At 39.8% G+C, this 24,015-nt stretch overlaps 1 protein-coding gene and 1 long non-coding RNA gene across 6 annotated transcripts in view; one reads left to right on the top strand and one right to left on the bottom strand.

Annotated features, from left to right (window-relative positions):
* Positions 1–5,484, bottom strand: part of GUCY1A1 (guanylate cyclase 1 soluble subunit alpha 1) — a 37,927-nt gene extending 32,443 nt beyond the window's left edge. The window contains exon 1 of one of the 2 annotated variants that reach the window (XM_068942368.1): positions 5,378–5,484. The gene's annotated coding sequence lies outside the window, so the exon portion shown is untranslated. The remainder of the gene's footprint in view (positions 1–5,377) is intronic. The other variant, XM_068942369.1, reaches the window with a different exon arrangement.
* The window catches only part of LOC104145552 (uncharacterized), a 145,741-nt gene that overhangs the window by 40,662 nt on the left and 81,064 nt on the right, over positions 1–24,015 (top strand). For all 4 annotated transcript variants that reach the window (XR_011140999.1, XR_011141000.1, XR_694362.2 and 1 more), the window contains one exon: positions 3,812–3,918. This is a non-coding gene — a long non-coding RNA (uncharacterized lncRNA). The remainder of the gene's footprint in view (positions 1–3,811; positions 3,919–24,015) is intronic.

The raw sequence follows: 24,015 nt of genomic DNA, 5'->3' as shown, positions 1-24,015 counted from the left end.
ACTGCAATGAGTATTTTAGGCTCCAGAGTGCCTGCAGTCAGGACTAGGGAGCCACACAGCTATAAATGTAAGCAGGCACCCCCCTCCCTATGTATAAGAAGACAGCAACTGGCAATCTAGTCCTATATTTTCAAACCGTAAAAGTAATTATGGGCAAATGAAAAACCCCAGTTTTTCCAAGCAACAAACTGGAAGTCTTGCTGAGGTGTTCTGCGATTGTAGTCAGCCTTTTGCTAATGCTCTTTCATGGGTGAAGGGTTTCTTCTGTATTTGCTGAAGAGGGAAATCGGCTCTCCCTGAACAGCTTTTGTCGGTTTCCATCTGTATCAAGTGCCAACTGAAATGCAAGGTTAAAATGAATTTAAACACGTTTACCCTGGTCAGTATTAGAAAGGTGGTTGTCACTATAAAACACATTATTGTGTAACATACCATAGAGAAACCTGTTCTTGAGATCTCAAAAACAATCGTGCTATTATAAATGGGGAGTTTAGCAGCAGCCACTGTGTGTTGCATCACAGAAATCATAAGTATTACTACACCCTCTGGAATCTGTGACATTATAGAATTACACTGCACTAGAGGCACCAGGAGGATTCCCACAAAATATATTTCCTCAAAAGAGTCGGATGTTTTTGTCCCGAATATCTTAGAGTGTGGTTAATGAAGAGATTCACATCATAAGTGTATATTTATTTCACTTTCCTTTTCAGTGGAAGGTAGTTGAAGGATTTTAGCATGTTGCCTTATAACAAGTAATTTTTACTCACGCTGAAACAGCTGGACAACTTGCATGGAATATTCCCTGTATCTCAGTAATACATATAGCTGTCTAAGGGCTAGATACCACAACGCTTCATAAAAATCTTTGGACCTGGCTCCATCCCCCTCCATGATGATGCACACGCCCTGCTTTCTAGATTACAACCCACACAATTAAAGCTCTCTTCCTGAGCCACTGCATGGCTGACCTATTTTCTATATGGACTGAACTGAAACAATCAATGGGCATAGCCATGCATAAAGCGCAAGGCATAGACAGACAGTCCCAAGAGAGGGTGCAGGCAGCTCTGTGCCCCATAGCTCCTTGCTGGGATGCAGTTCCTTAGGTATTTATTCAGGTATTCCTCCCCTTACCCTAGGGCAGAGAAAAAGTAGCTACAGTGCACAAGCAGGGACAGCATGGCTTTCCCAACACGTCCAGCCAAATACATGTGCATGGGAGGTACATCTAGGGGTCTAACAAAAGAACTGCTCCCTCAGAAATAGTACATAAGGTCACAACTTGGCTCTCACACATATGTCCTCAAGGCTCAGTGTGATGCCTACAAGAAATTAGCCTACTGGTGCTGACTTGTGTGAGGGGCTGGCTTGTTTGAATACTTCTGTTAGCAGGGCACTATTTGCTTTGGAACAGCTACTTCTAGGATGAATAGACAAGAAGAAAATCAATTCACAGTTTAGCTTTAAGTAATACAAAGGAGCTAATATTAGGAGTGAGAGCAGCCAAATCAAGAATAATGGTTACCACATTACACCTGGGTTCAAGGAGCAATGGGGGTGCCTAGTAGTAGCATTGAGACTCTGAACTGTAGAAGGGGGCATTTCAATAAAAGTCAAAAGATTGCAGTTAAATATGAAAGCAGTAATATTCTTAGCAGGGGCACTGATTCCACTTAACAAAACTACCATATCATAAGAAATGCGAATGAAAAAATAAGTGCAAGTGAATATCACAAAAAATTGTGCTCTGATAAGGGGAGATTCTTCCAACAGCTGAAGGCCCGTGGAAGCTCTAAAGCTCAAATTTATTTGGGATCTGAAGCAATGAAGAGGACTTGGTGAGGTCTCTCTGTGGTGAAGCAAAATTAATTCCTAGAGAACATCATTGCTCTGACTTGGGTCAACTGACAGCAGTAGCATCTGCACTCCTTAGCAAAACACCATGAAGGGAACAGGTGTCAGCTTCCTCAAAGCTCCATATCTACAAAAGTAAACGAGCATCCCATACAAGCTACAGGAAATAAATGAGGAGCCAAAACGATAAGGAAACATGAGCAGTGATCTAAGAGTGGCATCACCTGAATAGAAGAACCAAAAGACTGGAAGAGCAGCAAGTTACCAAATCAGTAGAAATCAATACCTGTTTTGTAAGTAAAAAGCTTCATTAGAGGAATTAACATGATCTTTTCAATTGTTTCATTGCGGGTTTTTGTTTCATTGCAAACAAAATCCTGATCAAGAAACTGCTGTCTGTCTAGCAAATTCTGCTGTGTTTAGTACAACAAAATTACGGTTTTAAGCCCTAGCCCCAGAAGTACATACGCATGCACTTAAATCCTATTGGACTTTTAAGATTAAATTCTGTCCTGAACACTGTTGCTTTCTTGGATGAAGGCATAAGCTCCAAACATTGACTTAAAGATACTGTACCTATCCAGTGATAAATTTGATTCTCTACCACTGGTAGATCTTGTGATGTATGATATATATTCAATAAGTCTTCAATATTACAGCCACATCTCAGATACTCAGAACATGCTGGAAGTAATTGTCAAAGTAATGTCAAAGTATCTGAGACGTGGCTTAATTTAAGTTTTAAGTGCTGAAAATCTTAATTGCAATGCTAAGATCCTGAATAAATGCACTGAATTTTAATAAATCTGTAGACAGTAAAGATCTTAAAAGAGGAGATGGTACAAAATACTCAAGGAATTCCAGCAAAGAAACTGTAATGGCAGCTGTGAACTGCTCAGTTTTTGTTTGCTAATAAAATCAAATATGCAATGTGCCACTTAATGATTTCTAGATCTCATTACAATAAAATTCCATAAACCATATCTTATATTTTCCAATAACTATTTTAAAACACTTAGTTTTACCTCTAATGAAATACTCTTAAATAAATAAATTCGTATACAAAATGCAGATTGCTGTATTTCTACAAAGTAGAGACAAAATAGCGCCAAATACTTTCTAATATGTGTTTCCTTTCAAGTTAAGACATAATTTACAAAATCTTTCAGTTTTAACAACCAGTTTTAGTTAAAAGAAAAATAATCGTGTTTGCTATAGACATCCCATCATGAGTTTTTGGACTGCTTGTTTTGCTTCCTTGCATTATTTTTGTATTTCAAATACAAAATGTGTCTTCGTATGTGTCTTCGTAATGGCTATGATATTTTACCCTTTTTTACATGACATAACCAGGTTTGGATTGTGTCTCTGATGCTGTGAGTATTGCATTTATTATAAATTCTTTCTTATGTTTTGATTTCACTGTGGGATCTGTTTTGAAATAGGCTGACATAGAATGGTTAAAGACAGATTATTTAAAAAACATTAATCAGACATATATTCAGAACTTTTTCTCCCTTACATATTTACTTTTTGTGGACATGATGCAAACAGTAACCTTGACTTCTCATTTTAAAAGTCTTTTTCATCAAAAACTTATTTAAGTGAATACTGAGACAGCAACTGAACCAGTGGTAGAAGAGATGTTGAGCCATTTTATTGATAATGTCAAAAAAGCACTATATGACGAACTTCCTCACTTTCTCCTGTGCTGCTTGCTTCATGATCTTGCACTATCATGACTCATAATAGCTGCAGGCTACATAATACCACAAAACAAGTACAAACAAGAGCGTACAAGTTGTGATTTCCTCCTTTTTTCCTTTCTTACTTTTCCTGGCTCACCAAGGTTTCAGAAATTGTTTTTCCCTTGTGAGAACGTGGAGCCTAACATTCTTTATATTGCCATTACACTATTCTTCAGGCTTCCTTACAGTCATCTGCTTCATTTAAGGTTCTTACTCTTTGGCAAAGCAACGAGAATAGTCATCAGAGCTGCAGAATCTACAGCCTTCTGTAGAGCCCCAGAGCTGCACACTCCAAGGAAGAAACTTCTTTACAGTAAGGAGAGCATCCCATGATTGCATTTATAACCTGTTTGCACATATTGTCTGGTTGCTTAAATGGCTTAAATTCTCTCATGGCTAATTATTTAAACTATTCTGTTACTGGAATCCATTTCTAGCCCGGGCTGTCACCACCTTCTGCCCCTAACCCTAGAAATGCAGTAGACCCATTTATGTGATTTAAAGTGCATGTCTCTTTGCTTCTGCTTTCTGTGATTTGGAAACAAATTGCCCTATCATAACTACAAGAGAAGGGAGTGGCTCCACTGGGAGTTTTGCCTTAGGAAAAACTATAAGATTAGACCATTTCCAAATAAGTAAAACACTTTGTTCTACTGATGGAAAGATAATTAACAGCCACACTTGTTTTGTTACAATTTACGCATTCTTACAAAAAATTCCTCCATTAAATGCTTCTGTAACTCTATACGCTGAGACTTCAGAATGGAAAGTCTGAGGAAATAAAGATTTCTTTTTTTCCACTAGAATTTCAACAATCAAAAGACTTACTCTTTGTCCTTAGACCAGCCCAGATACAGTACAGCGTAACCTGTAGTCTAGTGAAAGGGCATGGACACAATACAGCATTACAGACCAGCTCACTGTGCCGTAATACTCATTTCTGTTGATACTGCATCTTTGCTTAAGATTTTTTCTTCTGTTAGTTCATCCTTTGTGCCTAGACAGCCATCCCACCACATACACAGAAGAAGCAGCCACCTCTGAAAATACAGCCATTTTAGGAGGAGAAATAGATCTGCTTGGTAGAGTACAGATGTGTAAAAAGTACTCCTTTATATCAGAGAGAAAAGCTTTTTAAGTGTCTCAAATGTTTATGCACAGAGATGATTTTTAAAAGGGACTGCTAGGCCTGCACTAGTAACGTTTCCTGAACTTGAGCCTCAGAAGCAGAAACAACTCTGTCCACTCAGAAAAGGAATTACAAGCGGTCGGTCTTGAGAAATTAGAGAAAATTGTGAAGCTAAGAAAATCGACTGAAAAAGTAAACTGCCAGTCATAACGACTACAGCGCCGTTTGGGGTTTCATGTATTCTTGCTAGAAAAAACTAATTGAGCTGGCAATGCATGAGTGAAGTTACTGCTAGAGCATCTAGCGTATGATTAAATAGCAGGCTTTTGTCTAATCCACGAGGCGCGACGGTACGAGTTCTGCTGAAAACCCCGCCGGCGAGCTGCCCGCCGGGCCGCGCTCCCAAGCTGCTCTGAGGGGGCGGCAGAAGCGCGGCGCGCAGCCCGCTCCGCGCCGCTCCGCTCCGCTCCGCGCCGCCCGCCCGCGCCCCGGCGGATCGCCGCGCCCCGCGCCCCGCCGCCCCCCTCGGGCCGCGGCGCGGAGCCGAGGGGCCGCCCCGCGCCCCCCCGCCGCCCCAGCGCTGTCCAGGGTCCCCGCCGCGCTCCGCGCCCGGGCCCGCGGCCCGCGGCCGCCGCTCACTCACCATGGCGCGGGGGTGCCGCGGGCGCGCAGCGCCGCCGCCGCGGGGCTCTGCGCTGGGCGCCGCCGCTGCCCGCCGCCGCCGCCAAGGTGTATTTGGGGAGCGGGCGCGGCGGGGCCGGGCGGCGGCGGCCCGGCGGGAGGGGCCTCCCCGCGGACCCAATCAGGGCCGGGGCGGGCGGCCCCGGGCGCGGGGAGGCGCGGGGGAGGCGCGCTGCCCCCCGCGGCCGCGCCGCGCCGCGCCCCGCCGGCGGCCCCCGCGCTGTTGGCCGGGGGCGGCGGGGCTTCCGCGGGCTCTGAGCGGAGGGCGCGCTGCCGCGCCCAGCAGCTGCCAGGCGCCCGGGCTCGGGGGTAGGGGGGAAGGGGGGGGCCTCCCGGCCGCGGGGAGCGCCGCGCACCGTCAGATGTCGCGACACGCCGGGTCTCGGCAAGCGCCAGCTTCCGCGTAGGGTCAGAGGCGCCTGCTTGCACATGCCGCACGAGGAGGAAGCAGTGTCGTCTGAGGTGGCCAGATGGTACCTTTGTCACACGCCTGTCTTTCCAAAATACTCTCCGAAGTGAGAATTGGATGCCACCGTATTTGTTTTCTTGGTACTTTTGCTGCTACAGCTTGGATTTACTTGTTGCTGGATAGTCTGTGCAACCTGTAATACATACATGTTTACCCTAGCTTCACAGTGCAATTACTATAACTGCGTAGCGAAGCATAGACAGAAGGGAAACAAGGTAATATCTTTCCAAATAAGCACAGAAAACATAATACTTCAAGTGACTTCAGGAGATGAAAGCACCAAGTTAAGGTGGTCAATTCAGAACACAAATTCATAAAATAGTTTTTATAGTGCTGCCCAGGTCTAAAATAAGGTTCTTAACTCTTGGATGCCACCAACAGAATTGAATGAGGAGCACTCCACCGGTTTTAAATCATCACAAGTGCCATAGCATATGTACAGTGAAAAGGTTTTGGGATACCTGGGTTCAGAAATAGTTTTTTTGTTCGACTGGGACAATTGGCACGGACTGACCTTGCAGAAAGATTAGTTGGAAGTCACATGGACGTTACGAGGATTTCACCAAGAAATACAGCAGTTACCAGCTGGAGGGTGAGTTTGGAGGAGTACCCTACCTCCATGATAAGGCAGGAAGAGGTGTCATATCTTGTAGCTCATCGTTGTAGCTTACCAGACTAGTGCTGAAGAGGGAGAGACTGGCTAAAACAAGAGTAACAGATCTCCGTGTGATTTTGAAAGGAGCAACTTTACACAAGAGAGGATATCAAAGCTCAAAGTGTGGATGATTTGTTGCCTCCTTGACTGTCAGAGCGGAAAAACGATTTAATAAGTATGTCAGCTTCACACCATGCTTCCTTCCCTGCAAAACATAAAGTCATAAACCAGAATAAAATAACTGATGAATTCCTTCAACCACCAGATAGTTAGTATGATGAAAATAATCTGCCAAAGCCCACTTTGTTGCCATTTCTGAAATTCTTCATGGACGATGTGAAGCTCAGTTGAATGCTAAATAGGCTGGGACATAGTGTACCTGATACAATGGCTGTATTGATAGACTGTTTATTGATACAGTCCTTCGCTTCCAGAAACAAAGAGTGGTTTCAAGGCAGGGTGTAGTCTTGCTAATATTTGTCCTCATCTGCAAACTACCCTAATGCTTGCTCTTCAGTCTCCATTTTCTGACCGCAGGGAACTAGCTCTTTTCCAGAAGTTGCAGTTGTCCTTGCCATCTGTATGCTTCTAGGCAACTGATACGAATGAATGCCAGTAACAACTTTCTGCACCAAAAAGGAGTGAGAGCTTCTGCTGCTCAGAGAATGCCTATTCCAACACATACTGTGCCAATTTAGAGATGATGGTCACTGCAGTGTATACCCACAGTGCCCAGTCCAACAAATTAATGCTAGACAACTGATATAGAGGTGAATTCAGACATTTGGTGAGTCACTGGATCACCAGCACCTAAAGGTTCCTGAAATGCCACTGCTTGTCCCTATCACATCAATGGTTATGTATGCGCTAGTAATGACTCGAGAACTTGTACCAAATAAAAGACAAAGAAAAGCCTTTATGTGCAAGATCTTTGCAATGAGGATTTGACAAAAGAAAATAGTATTTCAAATTATATTTTTGGAAATATTAATCTAAAGCATTATTCATTTTACTTCACTGTAGCCATTGAAAAGTTAGTTCTCTAAACAAAATTAGGTTAGATAACATTTCTTTCATAGGATGTTACAAATACTGAAAAATGCCATGTTTCCATCATGAAATACTTACGGAACATTTAGAAAGGGCTGTATTTTCTTCAGTTTTTTCTTTAAATTAAGGGTCTTTTTTGACCTGCAGATATTCAAAGATTAGGTGTAATGAGATTAAAATTTATTTATCGTCAAATATAAGAACATTATAATTCAGAGCATAATTAGCACTCCTAACCTGCCATTCACCAGTATCTACTGTATTCAGATGAAGCTCTCAGAAGCATCTCTTCAAAGAAGCACTTCTGAAATTTATCACCTCCCCTGTGGCAGCTGAAATTTCTGTCACTCACTGAGTGAAGCCACAGAAAACTGCATCCCAGAGTTGGAGAGCTGAGCACCTGCTCCAGGCCTTGGTGGCTCCAGCACTACCAGCACAACCAGACAGCGATGCTGGCAGATTGCAGGTTGCAGAATTGCTGAGGTTGGAAGGGACCTCTGGAGATCACCTGGTCCAAACCACTGTTCAAGCAGGCTCAGCTAGGGCAGGTTGCCCAGGACCGTGTCCACATAGCTTTTGAATATCTCTAAGGATGGAGACTCCACAGCCTCTGTGTAACACCTGCTCCAGTGTTTGGTCCACAGTAAAAGAGTGCTTTCTTATGTTTAAACAGAATTACTGTATTTCAGTTTCTGCCCGTTGCCTCTCATTCTATCACTGGACACCACTGAAAAGAGTCTATCTCCATCTTCTTGACACCCTCCCTTCAGGTATTTGTGCACGTTGATAAGATTTTCCTCGAACCTGTTCTTTTCCAGGCTGAACAGTCCCAGCTCTCTCAACCTCTCCTCATATGACAGGTCCTCCAGTCCCTTCATCACCTTTGTGGCCCTTTGCTGGACTCACTCCAGCATGTCCATGTCTGTCTTGTACTGGGAAGCCCAGCACTGGACCCAGCTCTCCAGATGTGTCTCACCAGTGCTGAGTCGAGGGTAAAGATCATCTCCCTTGACTTGCAGGTTGCTCTTCCTAATGCAGTCCATATGATATTTCTTGCAGCACAAATTATATTTAAGCTATCTTGAATTTACCACTGACACCGGAAATAACATTGTTGCAACTGTGCAGTGCTCCACCTGAGTTAATAATCCATTAATGATCTAAAAAGATTATTAATCTGGATTTGGTGCTGTGCACATTTAGGTATCTAGCTTTTAAATTCAAGCTTTTCAGCCAGAGCCTTCATGCACTCTCTGGCTCAGTTCACCTCTACTTTGTGGACACTTGAACCCAGGTATGACATGGCTGTACCCTGTTTCTTTTTTCAAGGCGTGGGCAAATTTAATTCTTGTGTTAACCATAATGCTTGGCTTTGTAACTTTCTTTTTTCTTTTTTTTTTCCCACAAATTTCTAGTTTATCACCCCATAATTATACATTTTCAGTATTGCCATTCAACCAAGTATATTGGAAACTCACATGAAGAACACGTTAGCTTTTCATTCCAGTGCAGAGGCGGAGTACCTGACACCACCAGAAAGGTGACAGTCACCTGTTCCGTGGCATTTGTAATCAAATTAGTCTTTACAAAGGAAGAAATGACAATTACTCCTGAAGGCGGTTTAGAATGTGAAAACCTAAAAAAAAATTGTGTCATACATTGTATCTTTTGAAGAGCCTTCTAAAATCAATCTTGAGTGCCACAAGTTGAGTGCTACCAACTGGAGACCTGATTTAATTTTTCACTCTCTAAAATACATCCAATCTCAGATTAACGTTGGTTTTTGGATCCCTCCTCGCCCCCTCCCTTAGTGTTCTTCACAAGTTCTTGCCATAGGGAATTGCGAACACTATGGAAAACATACTACTACTGATATGTCCAAAGGGGCCTGCCAAAGCTCTTATTAAAATCAGAACAAACCTGGAGGAGGTTTGGATGATTTACCCACCTCTAGCTCAGTTATGTCCCTTTATGGACAATGTTAAATCATTTTTGTCAGAAATAACATCTTTAAGACTCATGAATAGCTTTCTCAGGAACATGGTTCTTGTTCTTTGGAGATACACATTGCATTTTCCAAGAGCAGCAATATTAAAATGTATTTCTTTCTCCGTTTTCCACTGAAAGACTCTGGCTTCTTTTGTTCCTTTCAAAAATAATACATATAATAGTCTTAGTGTTATTCAGCTTTGCTCGGTCAGATCTGAGTGTTTTTTTCAGGAGTAATGTCTACATTTTCACCAAAGAAAGTTTGTTTGCAAGGAGAGTTTCAAGACTGCTTTGAAGAAAGGTTTTGTTTCAGTGACTGAACGAAAGCACGGGTTTCCCATTCTTTCATAGATTTTATACGGAAGCAAGCAAACTATCCTCGGGCACACAATTTCCCAGGGTGTAATGGTATTTTGTTGCTGTTACAAGTTTCCCTGGTGAACTGCTGTTTCCTGAAGGACTGTCTAGATTTACCATCTGCTCTTTTGACAATATGTCTGTATCCTGTATAGAAATACAAATTTGTAAAGTTCTTACGATGACTTACCGTGAAGAATCACAGAAATATTGCAGTGGGTCTAACAGCAGTGACAGATAAATAGGTTTCCTAACCTTTTTCTCCCTTGGAAATTACAGATAGTCACTATTAATCACTTTCCATGGAAACATCTTCCTGCCAGTCAGATTTGCTTTCTTCCTCAACATTCCTGTTTTCAGTCAGAAAATGGGTGTAATACTTACTTGTACTTATCAAGTATTTATACTGCTTTTTAGACCAGGAAGCAGCAACAGTTGGCTAGAGGACAAGTTTCGTTCGCTTGTGGAGTCATATTTAGGAAGCTCTCTACTTAATATACAAGTTCCAGTTTGGGTAATTGCAAACTCCATGCATCCTCCTCTAACTTAAATTGTTATGGCATCCTTCCTGTCCTGAGTGAGTTGTTATGAAATCTTTGTCATGCATTCTGCTAAACATTGGCTATGTCTCTGCCGCACGACCCACAGTTATTTCCAGCTCCCAGGACCAGGTGCATGTCCTGATGACCCTGACTTCATTTTGGATGAGCTCTGCAAATGCACTCTCTTCTGTCATGCCTGGATTTCCATTCAAAAGCAACCTCGGCAGGCAGGCAGGCAGAGAGCTGCATGGTACTCCCACAGGGAGCACGGAGCTCAGGGAATTAGGACTGCAGGAACAACACCACAAGGTGCTTTTACGCTACAATAAGTTATAGTCTTTTAGACATCTTGTCTTCAAGTTCGCAAACTGATCTCTGTAGGTACAGTCAGATAATCAAGCCTAGAAAAAGATTTGGTATCTCCTTCAATGAAACGTGGTATATAAAAGATAGATTCAATGCATCTACTCAATGCATTTCTTATAGCCAGGGAAAAACACTGGTGGGAAAGAAAAACATTAGACACTGGTGGAAAATGTGCTGAGACAACCCAGCTATTCCAAACTGATTTCTCCATCTTTTAACAGCCTTTCACTGATATTGTAAGTCAGTCAGTTATTATACAGGAAAAAGAAGTTATTTCTTCATGCTCAGTTTTGAGAAACATATGTAATGTGTAGCGTAGTCCACTGCTGTAATGCCACCCTTCCTGCAGTCTCTGAATATCAGCTTAAAGAATCCAGATGTGAAGCATAGTAATGTAAAATGAAAAATCTGTGCACAGGTTGGCACTCGTATCTGAGGTGCTCATTTACAATCTTAGCATTACTGAAGATCAAATCGAGTATTATTCTTGTGCACAGCAGTAGTTCTCATTCAATATTTCAATCTCCAATATTCTAAATTAGATACTCTCATAATCACACCATTGCAGAAACTACTTGTTCACTCTTTGTTGAGGACAGTCTGTTTGCATTGTGTCAAGTGCAGTGGGTTCCATTCATTTTTCAGGTTTGGATGCTATGAGAGTGAAAATGTGTGCTAAGAAGATCCAACTTCCTAGATACATAATTTCTCAATTTCCTACAGATACAATCACTCCTGAAAACATTCTTGAGTGATGTCATGAAGCTTCTCTTTTGGATACTGTTTTGCAAACATCTGGATCCACTCTTGATTTTGTGGGAAAGTGTCATGAGTAGATAAAGGGACTTTATTCCGGAAACTCTTCTGTGTCAAAAGAAAATGGAACACAGTACTAAATTATCTTCATTAAGAAAACAAGAACACTGGTTGCAATAAAATTAGATTGACCTCAGTTTTGCAAGCAGTGGTTTGTATAGATAAAGGGTTCTCCCCTTTTCTAGTTACCAACCGTGGCAAAACTCCTGCTGACTGTACTGTAAACAAGTTAGGGTTTCTTATTGTCGGTATTTGCTCTTGGATTCCCTAATCATTTAAGTTTGATTTCTCGTGGTTTGGTTCACATGAAGTTAAAGTGAATGGACTACTTAGGGAGAAAATCACCAGCAGAATCTAGCTCTCAGCAGTTGTTAACTGAGCGCTGAAAGTGTCTGAATAGTCTTGGTATGTTCATACTGCAAAGAACTGATTGGTCTTCACTTTCTAATTCATCAGAAAAATCCTACAAGTTAAATTGTGTGATTTAATTTTAGTAAGTGCAAATAAATACTGAGCTAGAGTGACCTCATTAACCTCACTACATCTATTCAGAGAAATCATGGACAGATAATGGAGACCTAGCTCAAAATGTATATGGAGAAAAATAAAATCATAATTCAGTCTTTTTTCAGGTTTTTCATCTTTTTTCTTTTTGAGAAAAACAGAAAAGGAAAAATAGAAAAGAAGGATCCTGTTTTTCACAAGACTTCTTATGCAGATTAGACACATGCAGGCAGTCCCATTTTCTTCGGTGGCAGCACTCAAGCAAACAGAAACTACAGTCTCAAAGAGCTTTCTCTAGTGTTCCTCCTGTCAGATCATTCCCTCTTTTTCTCTTTCACTTTTCCCCCTTTATACGGATTTACTCATCGCTTTCTTTTCAATTTTGCTTCCCAGCGATAGTGCAGACTATTGTCAGGCAACTTTCCTTTTGTTTCATAGCTTCTTTATTCTCATTTTCGTTTTCTGGTAAGGTATAATACATTTATTGTGGAGAGATAGAAACGGAGTGGCTAACAGAGAGCTGACAAAGAAACTGCCTCTGTCCACTGCAGCAGCAGAGCACTTCCTATGAAATGACCCCAGGAAAAAGTTATTCCAGTCTTCTTTCTGAAGCTCAGTGCATCGTGTCAGCTGAGCACTGGTGGTGTAAGTACAATGATATGCTTCAGACAAGCACATATTCATTAGTTCAAGACTGACTACAGATGAAAGGATATCGTCACCTGTGCATTTTCTGAATTTGATACATTAAGCACATTAGGCTTTGATTTTCCATGAAATAAAATGTTGCTTTGTTTCATACATATATATATATATATGTATTTTTCCTCATTCAAGGACTTTCTAAAGTCATTTTTAACTTGTCCCATATTCTGCAAAAAAACTTCCTTTTTTATGTTAGGCATGAAACTTTACCTTACAGTTGTATTCATCACAAAGAATTCGCTCTTTGTCCTATTGCATTGTCCTATAATGAGCCGGACACTCCTTTTGTTCTGCAGACCTTTCCATTCACCTGTTAGAATAAGTCTATGAGTAGATTTTTAGTATAAAATCAGTACAGAGTAACACTTGCACTCTCAATTTTGAATAATTAAATATGGTAATAAGAAGACAAAAGAAGGAAATGTGAAATTAACTTTGTATGATGACTAGAGCCAGAGTAACAAAGAGAAAAAAGAAGCAAGTTCTGCAAAGCCGGAAGTACTGCCTGGTAACAGATAAAAATACAGGTGAGAAGAAGAACAAAGACTGTGAGTCGCAACAAGAGACCAGTATCACTTGAGTGATTTCATTCTTTTACTTCTGAAATTCAACTTGCATATGCCTTAACTGTTCTATGAAAACTTCCATTGCTAAGTTGCAACAAGTGCAACTGCGCTTGCAGTTGGTGGTCGGTAGAAAAAGGTGGTCAGTAGAAAAAATACTTCTCTGCACTGCCTAGGCTCGTACTCTCCAAATTGCTGCTCACAAAGGCAATGGGGAGAATTTCTGATAAGAATTGAAGGCACAGTCCAAAAGGTTTTTATTGATCCACTGATCACCATCCTTAAGGAGTGTTTTACCGAGCTGTGTTGCATTGCCTTACCTACTCTGTCCATAGGTCCATCAGAGTACTGATGGAGGAGACTGGGGACTGATCTGAGCTGCATCAGTATGCAGATGGCATATATCTCTATGTCTCATTTTTGTCAGACTCAGACATTATTTCTAATTTCCTTGACTGACCTTGGATTTTGATGGCAGAATATTTCATCGTTTGCATAGACTAAACAGTTCTGTGGTATGATTATCTCCAAAATATGCAGGATCGAGATGAAAACTGCAGCGGTGATAGGTGCTGCTCTACAGTAGACAAGGCTTAAAACACAGAAAAGTCAGCATACTGGTTTTTCAAAGGCTGGAGAGGTTTTATAGCCTATATTCCTGTTATTCAGTTTCTACTTAGATGGGTGAAAGATCTTCTTCTTTTTCAGAACAGTCAACAGTTAGCAATATGAATGTTCAGAATATGGACAGTAGGATTACTAACCAGTCAACTTTAAGCCATTCTGTGAGAAAAAATATGGCCATGGTGATTTGGCGACTGCACTGGTGCACTAGAGCGAGGTAACCAATAAAGACAGTACTCTTCACACAGTGATAGCATCTCTACAGTGCTCAGGAGGAGAAAATAAAGCAGTAAAGTATTACATTAACTTAACATTATAAAGAAAATTAAGGTAACCAAGGACAAAACAAGTATCCCAGTACTATAATAAGTAATCCTTTTAGTCCTGGATGGGTTGTTATACCTTCTGAGTTTTACACTGCAATCTCTAGATCTTAAGTAATTTTGAAACTCTTATACTGAAGGGTATGGAATGGACAGAGGTCTGTTTCTAATCAAGTCAAGCAGATACATAGTTGAGCAAGTTAACTCCACATCGTAAAGCTTCAACAGTGCCTTTTGACATTGTTAATCTTATGATAACTGGCTTGGCATGGAAGAGGTCCTGAAAAGAACGTTAGACCAATTTTGCACAGCTGGGCCATGCATCCTTCAAATTGAGGTAAGAAAATCCTTCATCCAGCAAGCTAAAAGTTATTCTTCCTCGAATAGTAGAGATCATCAACACCTGTTCTTAGGAGCGTCATCCCCTCTCCTGGTGCTCATTTAGTATCATTAAGGTTAACTTGATTTTCTTGAAGCTATCCCAATGAGATAGCCCCTGAGGTGAAAAATAGTGGGGTGAAAAGTACATTTGGGGGGAAAGTAGGGTGAAAAGTACATTTGCATTATATTGGTTATATTTTCAAATTCTATACTGTATGGTATCAACCAGGAAAATTCAGAGCACATACATGATCCTACAGAGACAGATTCACCAATATTCGCTTTCCTTCTGCATACTGAAATGCTACTACCGGAATCACTCTGCAATAGTTCCTATAACAGAATCACAGACACTTTTCCTCAAATCTGAGTAAAAAATCTACACTTTAAAAACTCACTGTTTTTAAAGTGAAAACCTGGAGGATGGAAAGACTTTCCATTGTGTATTATCTAAGGTTTTGCTCTGTTCTTGGTAGGTTTCAGGGTCTGGGTAGATAAAGGAGGCTGGAAAGCTGGCTGATCGGCCCGCTGAGGAAATGAGCCCACTGTTTAGCTATCACAGGCAGCATCACCAGGGACAGAGCTAATCTCAAAGCTATAGATTTCTCAATTAGCAAAGCACTGTATAAATATCATTGTAGCTTAATTAGTATGATTTATAGGTAGCATGTGACAGCTTCTCTCTTTGTAATAGCTTTCCTAACCTCAGAAGTGTATTTAATTATCTTTCCCTGTTAGGAAAAAAACACCAAAACAAACAAAAGCCAAAAAAAATTGATGAAATTATAGATATTTTCATGATCCACGTGTGCTCTGGTCTGTTAGGTTTGATTTCTTAATCCAAAAACTTGTTAATAACGCTTCCCAACACATATCCAAATATGTAAAAATGTTTCAGACCCAGGGAGAAAATGCTCGGAAAGAATGCGTACCTGCCCTCCTTTTTAAGAAAAGCATTTAATTTAGTAAGCTCTGGAATGAAGAAATCACTTCTGAGGTTCTGGAGGTAGTGACTCCTCTCTTTGAACAGCTACATATAGGAATGGTAGCTTTACCTTGGTCGTGCAGGACATGAATACCAGGAAATTATTTCACTTTCAGTTTTCAGTTTTTGATATGTAATTTAACTTCAAATATAATTGAAACATAACAGTTTAATTTTATTCCAATCTGTAAATACAGGTCTCCTGAATACCATTTTCCTAAAATACCCTTTTCTGCATTTTCTAAAAAATTATTATCCTGGTAAGAATGAGCTGGTGAAAGCATAGAAGAAGAGGTATGGATAGGCAGCATGCAATGAACTGGGTGCTAACATTTCCAAATGAGAGGCCAACTGCTTTACAAATCTGCCATTTGTTACTCCTTCTGATTCACCCTCAGCCACAGGCGAGTAATTCTTTGATGAGGGCAAATTTTTGCAGCATAGAGCAACGTGAGTTTTCCTGGTTCACATAGGTTTGCACTAGGTAACCTTGCAAGTCAGCCAACTAGGCCACACTTATTTGTGTGTGGCAGAAGATGTCTAGAAACAGATTGTCACTTAAAAAGTCAGTATATTCCCTATCCTTCCTACCTCCAAGGCAAAAAGCCTGGCAACATCTGCTTTCCCCCTACAACTAGTAAACACTTAGAGCAGTTTGTTATGTTCCTTCACTCACCTGCACAGATAGGCAGTAGTGCAGTTTATGATCGAGTCTGCAGTGAATGGATTATTGATAACTGTTCAGAAATGTTCATGGGGAAAAATCATCTTGCTGTTTTCAGGAGTTAGCTAAAAGATAGAACATTTTTCTGGAAGGGCTTTACTGTAATCATTTTTGCCTAGTAGCCACAATCAAAACTAAGATGCTACTGCCTTACTTAGTTTCTTTTAATCTTAATGTTGGCACAGAGCTCATAATAATGAAGAGATCTCGAGATGAGACAATTTGTGCGCATAAGACAGTCTAAGCAGGGGTCAAGTTTCATCCATCTGCTTTAATTCTACTACAGTTGTATACATCACCTCAATGTATAACCTGCTGCTGTCCTCCAGGTGATTTTTGTCACTGGTGTTGCAGAACAGCTTCTTTTTAATCTCTCTCTAACAGTCCTAGTTTGCAGTTGATGGTGTCCTGTTGTAGAAATCCGTATATGGGAAAGTTCTGAAATAGTTGACTAGCCTAGTGTGCAGTTTTGTATCTGCCTCTCTCTGAGGGTATGGGGCTGTAAAGCAACAGCTGAAATTGCTAAATGACTTTCCGATAGGAATCTGAAAGCATCCAATTTCCTGCCTTGCGTCCAAGCATGACACTGACTTATTCATGCACCCAGTAATGCCAGGCAGTATTCACATATGAGCGTATTTAAAATAAAACATTCACAGGTGGGTGAATTTGAGATAAAGAAGCAAAAGATGTTTGATGCTTTGAAAAATCACAGAGGAATATATGCAATTCAAAAGCTATGTTCTACTTTTGGATTTTATTATAGGAGGAGGGAAAAAAACACTTTTTTTTTTAGTTATCTTATGACTTAGAATCTTATGTGAGTAGTTGAGACATTGTAGAGAAATAGTCGTTATCCCTTGAAAATGAACTAAACTGGATGGAACGGTATGTTGTCTTCTAATCAAAGTATAGAAGGTCTATTTGTTTTAAACAGGATTATTCTGGAGAAGGCTGATGAAAATATGTAATCTACCATGTATTTTTTGTTGGCATATTTCCATTAAACAGTCAGTTATATTATTAACTTACAAGTTACTTTATGATCCAGGGCATTCTGTCAACATTATGAGCGGTAGCTCACTGTAGGATCCTGTGTTCAGCAGATATTAATCTGAAGCATCCTGGGGGCCATGCTCACTGTGGACAGTCTGTGGCTATGAAGGGTAGGATGTGTGTGTGGAAGGGCTACCTTCAATTATAGTTTTCTAGGTACAGCTATGCAGCAAAATACGAAAGACAGTCTGTTGTATTTTCTGGTGTACCTCTTGCTCTACCTATGGAATATCAGCCAGAAAAGAAGGGCTCTGACTAACAGTTACGTTTATATTATGGAATGCCTTGCTACTTGCTTGATTACTTGTTCCTTTACGTTCAGAAAAGACTAAATAATGAATTCTAAGTTCAACAAGAAAAACATCAAGAACCCTAGCCCCAAAGAACGCTTTACAAACTTCCCTGGTCTGCCTGTTCTCACTTTTGGAAAATGTCAGGATGGCCCCTGACAAGGGGAAGGAAAAGAGGGCAGCAAAATATTTTTAAATAATCAACTCATATTTAGGGGAGACTACACAGAAAAATGGCAAATGAAGAAACCAGCAAGTTCTCACAAGTAAAAAGTAAAAAAATGTTCATCCCTGTCAGGGCAGAATTGCTCCACACAATGCAGTTTTCAATGTTATTCTATGCTGTTTTTATAATATATACATAAAATATATAATTATATATATTATAAAGATATAATATAGAATTAAATAAGATTGTCATCACCTTTTTGTGGTGATTGCTAAGTCATCTGTCAGAAACTGGTATTCAGCCTAAATGCCATATTTCTATCGATGCTTTATTTTTAGTACAAAATTTGCATATTAAATCAGCCAGTCAGTTCTATCCGTGCCCTGAATCAGACCCAGCACAAACTTAAACATGATGCTGTTTCGTTGCTTAATGTCTTGATAGGATAAAAGCTCATGCGGAACTTGAACCAGTTCACTGTAGCCAGTGGAAGAAGGATAAAGATTAAAGCAAATAAACCTATCAAAATGTATAATTAAATATATAAAATATGACATATATCATTATGCAAATAGTATACTTTGAGGAAGGTTCCAAACAAGAAGGGGACAAAATGAATTGAGCTTTTTAAGGGGATATAGTATCTTTTACTAGGAATGCATCAATTTCTAGAGATATCTGTGAAACTGCACAAAAATGTATTTCAGGCTGGAAGGCAGATGAGGTCAGCATCCCCATAGTGCGCAGGCTCAGTCTGTTCACTTGCAGCTTCCATGCCTCTTGCCCCAAAATCTCTCACCTGAATCTTGGAATGATAAATTAGTTTATTAACTTTAGTTTTGGTTCAGTGAATGTATTTTCCTGTGTTCGGTTGTAATAGATTATATGGCTGAGATTGGATTATTTTTCCTAGTTAAAATAAATCCAGCAGAAAAGTACGTTTAAAAATGTAATTATGCCTTTCTATGGGAAATATATTGCTTTGTGAGATAGACAATTTAATATACTAATTGAACTGAAGCATTGATGGGTCCTATTTGAAAGCTTATTATGCAGTTTCGAAAGGACTCTATTGAAAGAGAGATAAAGGCTTTTAGTCATCAGCAAAAAATGATTTTTTTCTTTATCATCTAGGGTGCCAGCACTCTTTTGTACCTGTCATTTTCCCATCTGTGTTTAGAAGGGCATTGCACAAAATATTCAGCTTACCACAGTGAGGCAAGCTCTTTCATGAATGTTAACGAGACACATTGAGTTGAACATAGCATGTAATTGGGAGGAAGCCTCTGTAATCTCTATCAATTTAACTTCTTTAAGTGATATTTCTGAGTGTCAAGCAGTTTTATGACTTTCGGCCTCAGACGTCTAGCTACTGAAATTACTAGGTCTATTCACAAATGTTGAGTTTAAAGCAGTATTTGAAGAGATTGTCAGTGCAGAAGTTCGACACAAGACTCTTGTCTAATAAGGCTAAAATAAAGTCCAAATTTTGGCTCTTCACTGAATATCCTAGAGGATTAATAGAACTAATTGTTATAACCATTAAATATTTTGATACCTGGCAGTATTGCTGGTCCTGTGCATTAAAAAGAAGGCTTTAAATTTCAAACATTTATTGTATTACCTTAGTAAGAAAATATTTTAAATAGCATTTTAAATTTTCTCAAATTACTCTGCGTTCTGTTTTTCGATTGAAAAGTGAGATTTTGGTGTAACCTTTGGCTCTAGAATAAGATGCTAAAAGGAAAATATAAAATATCAAAACACTGTGGAAGTTTAACAGTAAATTTTGTTTAGAGGGCGTGCTATGTGTACCTGCTAATTGCTGAAATGCAAGATAACTTCATCTGTTACCTCTAAAAGATAACTACGTTTCATGGAAGTAACTGACTACATAATTTGTGGGCCATGGCTTCTATTTGTGCAATTAACAGAAATTCTTGACCTGTAGAATCCTTATTACCAACAGTAAACCAGAAGAAAAATACAGAATGAATTTGGCTGAATTTACAGGACATAGATTTACTAGAAACAGCAGAAAGAAATATTAAACAGAGCTGACAGAAAGCAGACAATGTGAAAGGGAAGGAGAATGAAATAATTCTGAATATTTTTGGTTCTGCTCTTTGACCTCCTCTAAAAACACTATAAAATATCACCAGCAGAAAAATCACATACAAAATTTCACAGAAAGAAGAAAGCAAACCTAGGTTAAAAAAGGACACAATTGTCAGAGGGGATTCATCATGCTTTCTGCTTCTTCTTGTGGTTAAAGGCATGCACAGAGATCTTTTGCAATGTCTTTGAGAAATGGCTACTTGATACAATTTTCTGACCACTGAACTTCTTGTTCATTGGAAAAGCTCCAGCTGCAGCTTCCTGAGGGGATAGCACATGGGCAAGCTATTTTTTAAACATGGTTAGGGAAATATGCAAAATATTGTCATAAAAGCTTAGGAAATTTAACCATTTGTGTATCTAGGGAAAATCCCATCATTTGACAATGCAGCAGATCGGACTGATCCTAATGCCTGACTGCCTCATCCATGATGGGTCCTTTCCGCTCCTGCCCTCCTGTGACCTGGACCTCCCAGGGCTTCCACCCACCAAAGGGAAAGTCACCAGGTGTTCTGCGTTATTGGCCCGTCATATGACTGCATTCTTTCAAACAGAACTTACACGATAAATTGTATATGCTGCTCCTCCAACTTACATCTGTACAGACATCTTTCTTCCCGTTTGCAGCTGCTTCAGGTTCCTGTGACAACAATAGCAATTGTTTCCACAGCAGATCAGCTTTTGGAAAGCATTCTGTGTACTTTCAGCTTTCTTGCAGTGGAGCTCAAGGGCTAGAGATAAGGAGTGGGTAACATCATTAGGTCAGCTCTATATCTACAAACTACTAGCAAGTGCTCTGTGGAGCCCCAGTGGTTCCTAAGGCTATAGTTGGTGAATTCTAGTCTATGCAAAATCTTATGGTCTGCCCACATAGGATTTTGGAACAGTTTTGGGAATAGTTGCTTGCATTCAATGGGAAGTCTAGTTTTGGTGTGAAAGGTGGTAATCCTTACTGTGATGGGCATGATTAGAAGAATCCTTGTTGAAGATTGTGCCAAAAATAAACTATTTATGTAGGAGACTGAAGAATCCTGCCAAGCCATTTATTACTGTGCTTGCATTATTTGGTGAAAGAGTATTGCTCTTCTCCATTGCCTCCCTTAAAGAAGTAGGATACGTGACAGCACTATGCTTGCACCACAATACAGCATACTATATTTCAGGTTCCAAGTGAGATAATTATTTCCATACTATTTCTGTATCCCAAAAGGTGATGCACTGTGTCCTAGACTGGTATACACAGAATTGGAGTATTTCTTCTATAAATGAGAATGACTTGTGTTTTTCCATGTAAATGAATATTTCGCAGGACTGAATGGGGTTTGCTTTATACAAGAGAATGACAGGCATTGACTAAAGTTATTTAACATTTGTGTCCCTGGATGATATCAGAAGAATGAGTTTATTTATTATCTTGAAGGAAATATTTACGCTGCTGCTGTCCATAATGGAGATAAACCCTTGGGTTTATGGTATAATGTGGTAGTAACTTGAACCGTATTTGGAGTACTTGTACTCATATTGCTTGATACTTCATTATGCAGATAGGGTATTTACAGTTATGGCACAGGCTGAGTCATGTCACAACTAAACGCTAACCTTGGTTTATCAATCTTAGATCATGAAAGACTGTAAAGCTCCACTTCAGAAATGTTCTGGCTGCTTTCTCACCACTTCTCATAACAGGGAGGACATGTGAGCGCTATTCATCGGTCAGAATATCTTGAATTGCTATAATTATCTCATTAGATCTCATCTATAATCACAGAATCATATTCTGAGAGGCAAATATTCTTGAGAAGCACACCCATTCAGTTTTGCTCATGATGTACTGCTTTGGCACCACCCAACGTTTTTACAAATAGTTTTTCTCATGGATTTTTGTTAAGAAAAAGACCCAGCACAACAAGAGTCGGTCTATTTCTGCAGTTGCAGGCCTTTATGAACTTTGCATCTGTTTTTCTGGTCTCATCTCAGGTAATTACATTTCATACTTGAAGTGACGAAGACTGTCTGATGCCATTCATTTGTGTTGTCTCTCTCAGGCAGCTGTTCCAGGCGTTGCTTGCACACGAAATATAGTTCATATAATATATCACTTCTTACTTCCATCTTATTTTTGGAAAAAATAAATTTGTGATTGATGTGAACAGCTATTGCTTATGGGCTGCTTCCACAGCTCACCTCCCACCATCACTATATCCAAAAGGGACTGGCCTAAGAAATCAAAGTGCAAATCTCTCTTCGCAGTACCGAGATATTAGATTCAAGACCAGTCATGACATGTACAGATAAGGCAAAGAGATTAACATGGAAATTCAATATCTGATCACTATTTTTTGACTGAATGTCATTCTTCATTGACTTCAATAGTGCTACTCCTGAGATAGGTGGATGGTATATATGAAAGAAGATTAATTTGTTCATTTGTCTATTTTAGAAATTTTAACTATTGAAATGAGAAACATGAACTGTCAGAGGCACAATATCTCTCTGCCTGCTGTTACACACTAGAGTAACTTGTAACACCCCATTAGGCATGCAGCCATTTCTGCAGGGACAGGGCTCAGGGAGCTATTGTAGGCTGTCTCCTTTTTCCTGAAAGGGAAATCCCTCCAGAGCTGCCATTTGGGAACCCCTACACCTCATTATAGCCTAGCCTAAATAGTGAGCATCCAACCAAAAACAGATCATGAGATTTCTGCATAGCTCTGCTGGCAGAAATTAAAGCTGAAGACAAAACAAATGCTTCACTGTTTTTTTTTTTTCCGGTATCTGTGACTACAAACATCCAGTTATAATCACCACAGCTCTTTTATGATATGCTTTGCTTTAAAAGATAATTTCTTAAAACTAAAGCTTGATGCTCCAGTTCCTCCCAATCTGTTTCTTTTACAGTTGGATTTTTCAATTTTGTTTCTAATTTCATTTCAGCAGAGCAGTGTTTTTACAATTGTTTAGACAGTAATAACGAAAGCTCTTGACTGTATGCTAACATAGAAAGTAGCTGTCAGTCTTATGTGGCAACCTTTAGTACATGGCCTTTTTCTCTAAGGCCCAGCAAGTATCTAATTGCATAGCAAATCCTTAGCATTTCTCTTTTAGAAAGTACATACGTGTTGATTCAATAGCTTTTCCTAGCCTTTTGCCTTAAATGTTGCTTAAGAAAAAAGCTGTTGCAAATGCTAGAGAAATCATCTTTCTCATAAAGCAAAATTGAAAATTGAAAATGATTTTGTATATTTGATATGTTCCACTTAGGCATACTTGTGCAGTCGATTGAATCTGTGCAATCAAAACTTCATTATATCCATTTTATCTTTACTGATTTATTATTACATTAATTAATCTGCATTTTTATGATTGTAGGAATGTTGATGAGTGTAGAAACATTAGCCTGTAATTTCTATCAGTCTCATTAGGACTTGAAGGCATGGATTTAGAGATATATCCCTTTCTCTTTCCACTAGCCTTTATTCTTCCCTACCTCAATGCTGGAATTTATAACATCCCAGCATGACTTCTTGTGTGCATTTCAGCTCCATGTGCAGATACAGCTAGCTGGCCTGGTGGCCATTTAGTTGTATCTGGCATGCAGATGCCAACACTATGCCTCAGAGCCTTTGGTAGCATATCTGGAGTGTCTGCCTTGTACCATATTGCTGTCCCACCATGAAATGTGATCTAACATTGAAGGAGTATCCCCATCATGTTGCCTGATGCAAAGCTGCAAAGGGCGTACTTGTAACGTGCAATGTATCCAGGTTATGCATCTCTTCAGCCAAAGAAAGGCACTTCTGTCAGGCATTTATCACTTACAGAAAGTAAATGACTTCCATTATAGTTAAAATACATAGTGCATATCTTCTTGCCCATCAGCAAGACAGGTTATATCCAATGTTAGTATAAAATTG

This window comes from Struthio camelus, chromosome 4, assembly GCF_040807025.1.
Source record: "Struthio camelus isolate bStrCam1 chromosome 4, bStrCam1.hap1, whole genome shotgun sequence".
In the NCBI taxonomy this organism is placed as follows: domain Eukaryota; kingdom Metazoa; phylum Chordata; class Aves; order Struthioniformes; family Struthionidae; genus Struthio; species Struthio camelus.
The sequence above is the reverse complement of the archived record's forward strand: the minus strand, read 5'-3'. Positions and strand labels throughout refer to the sequence as shown.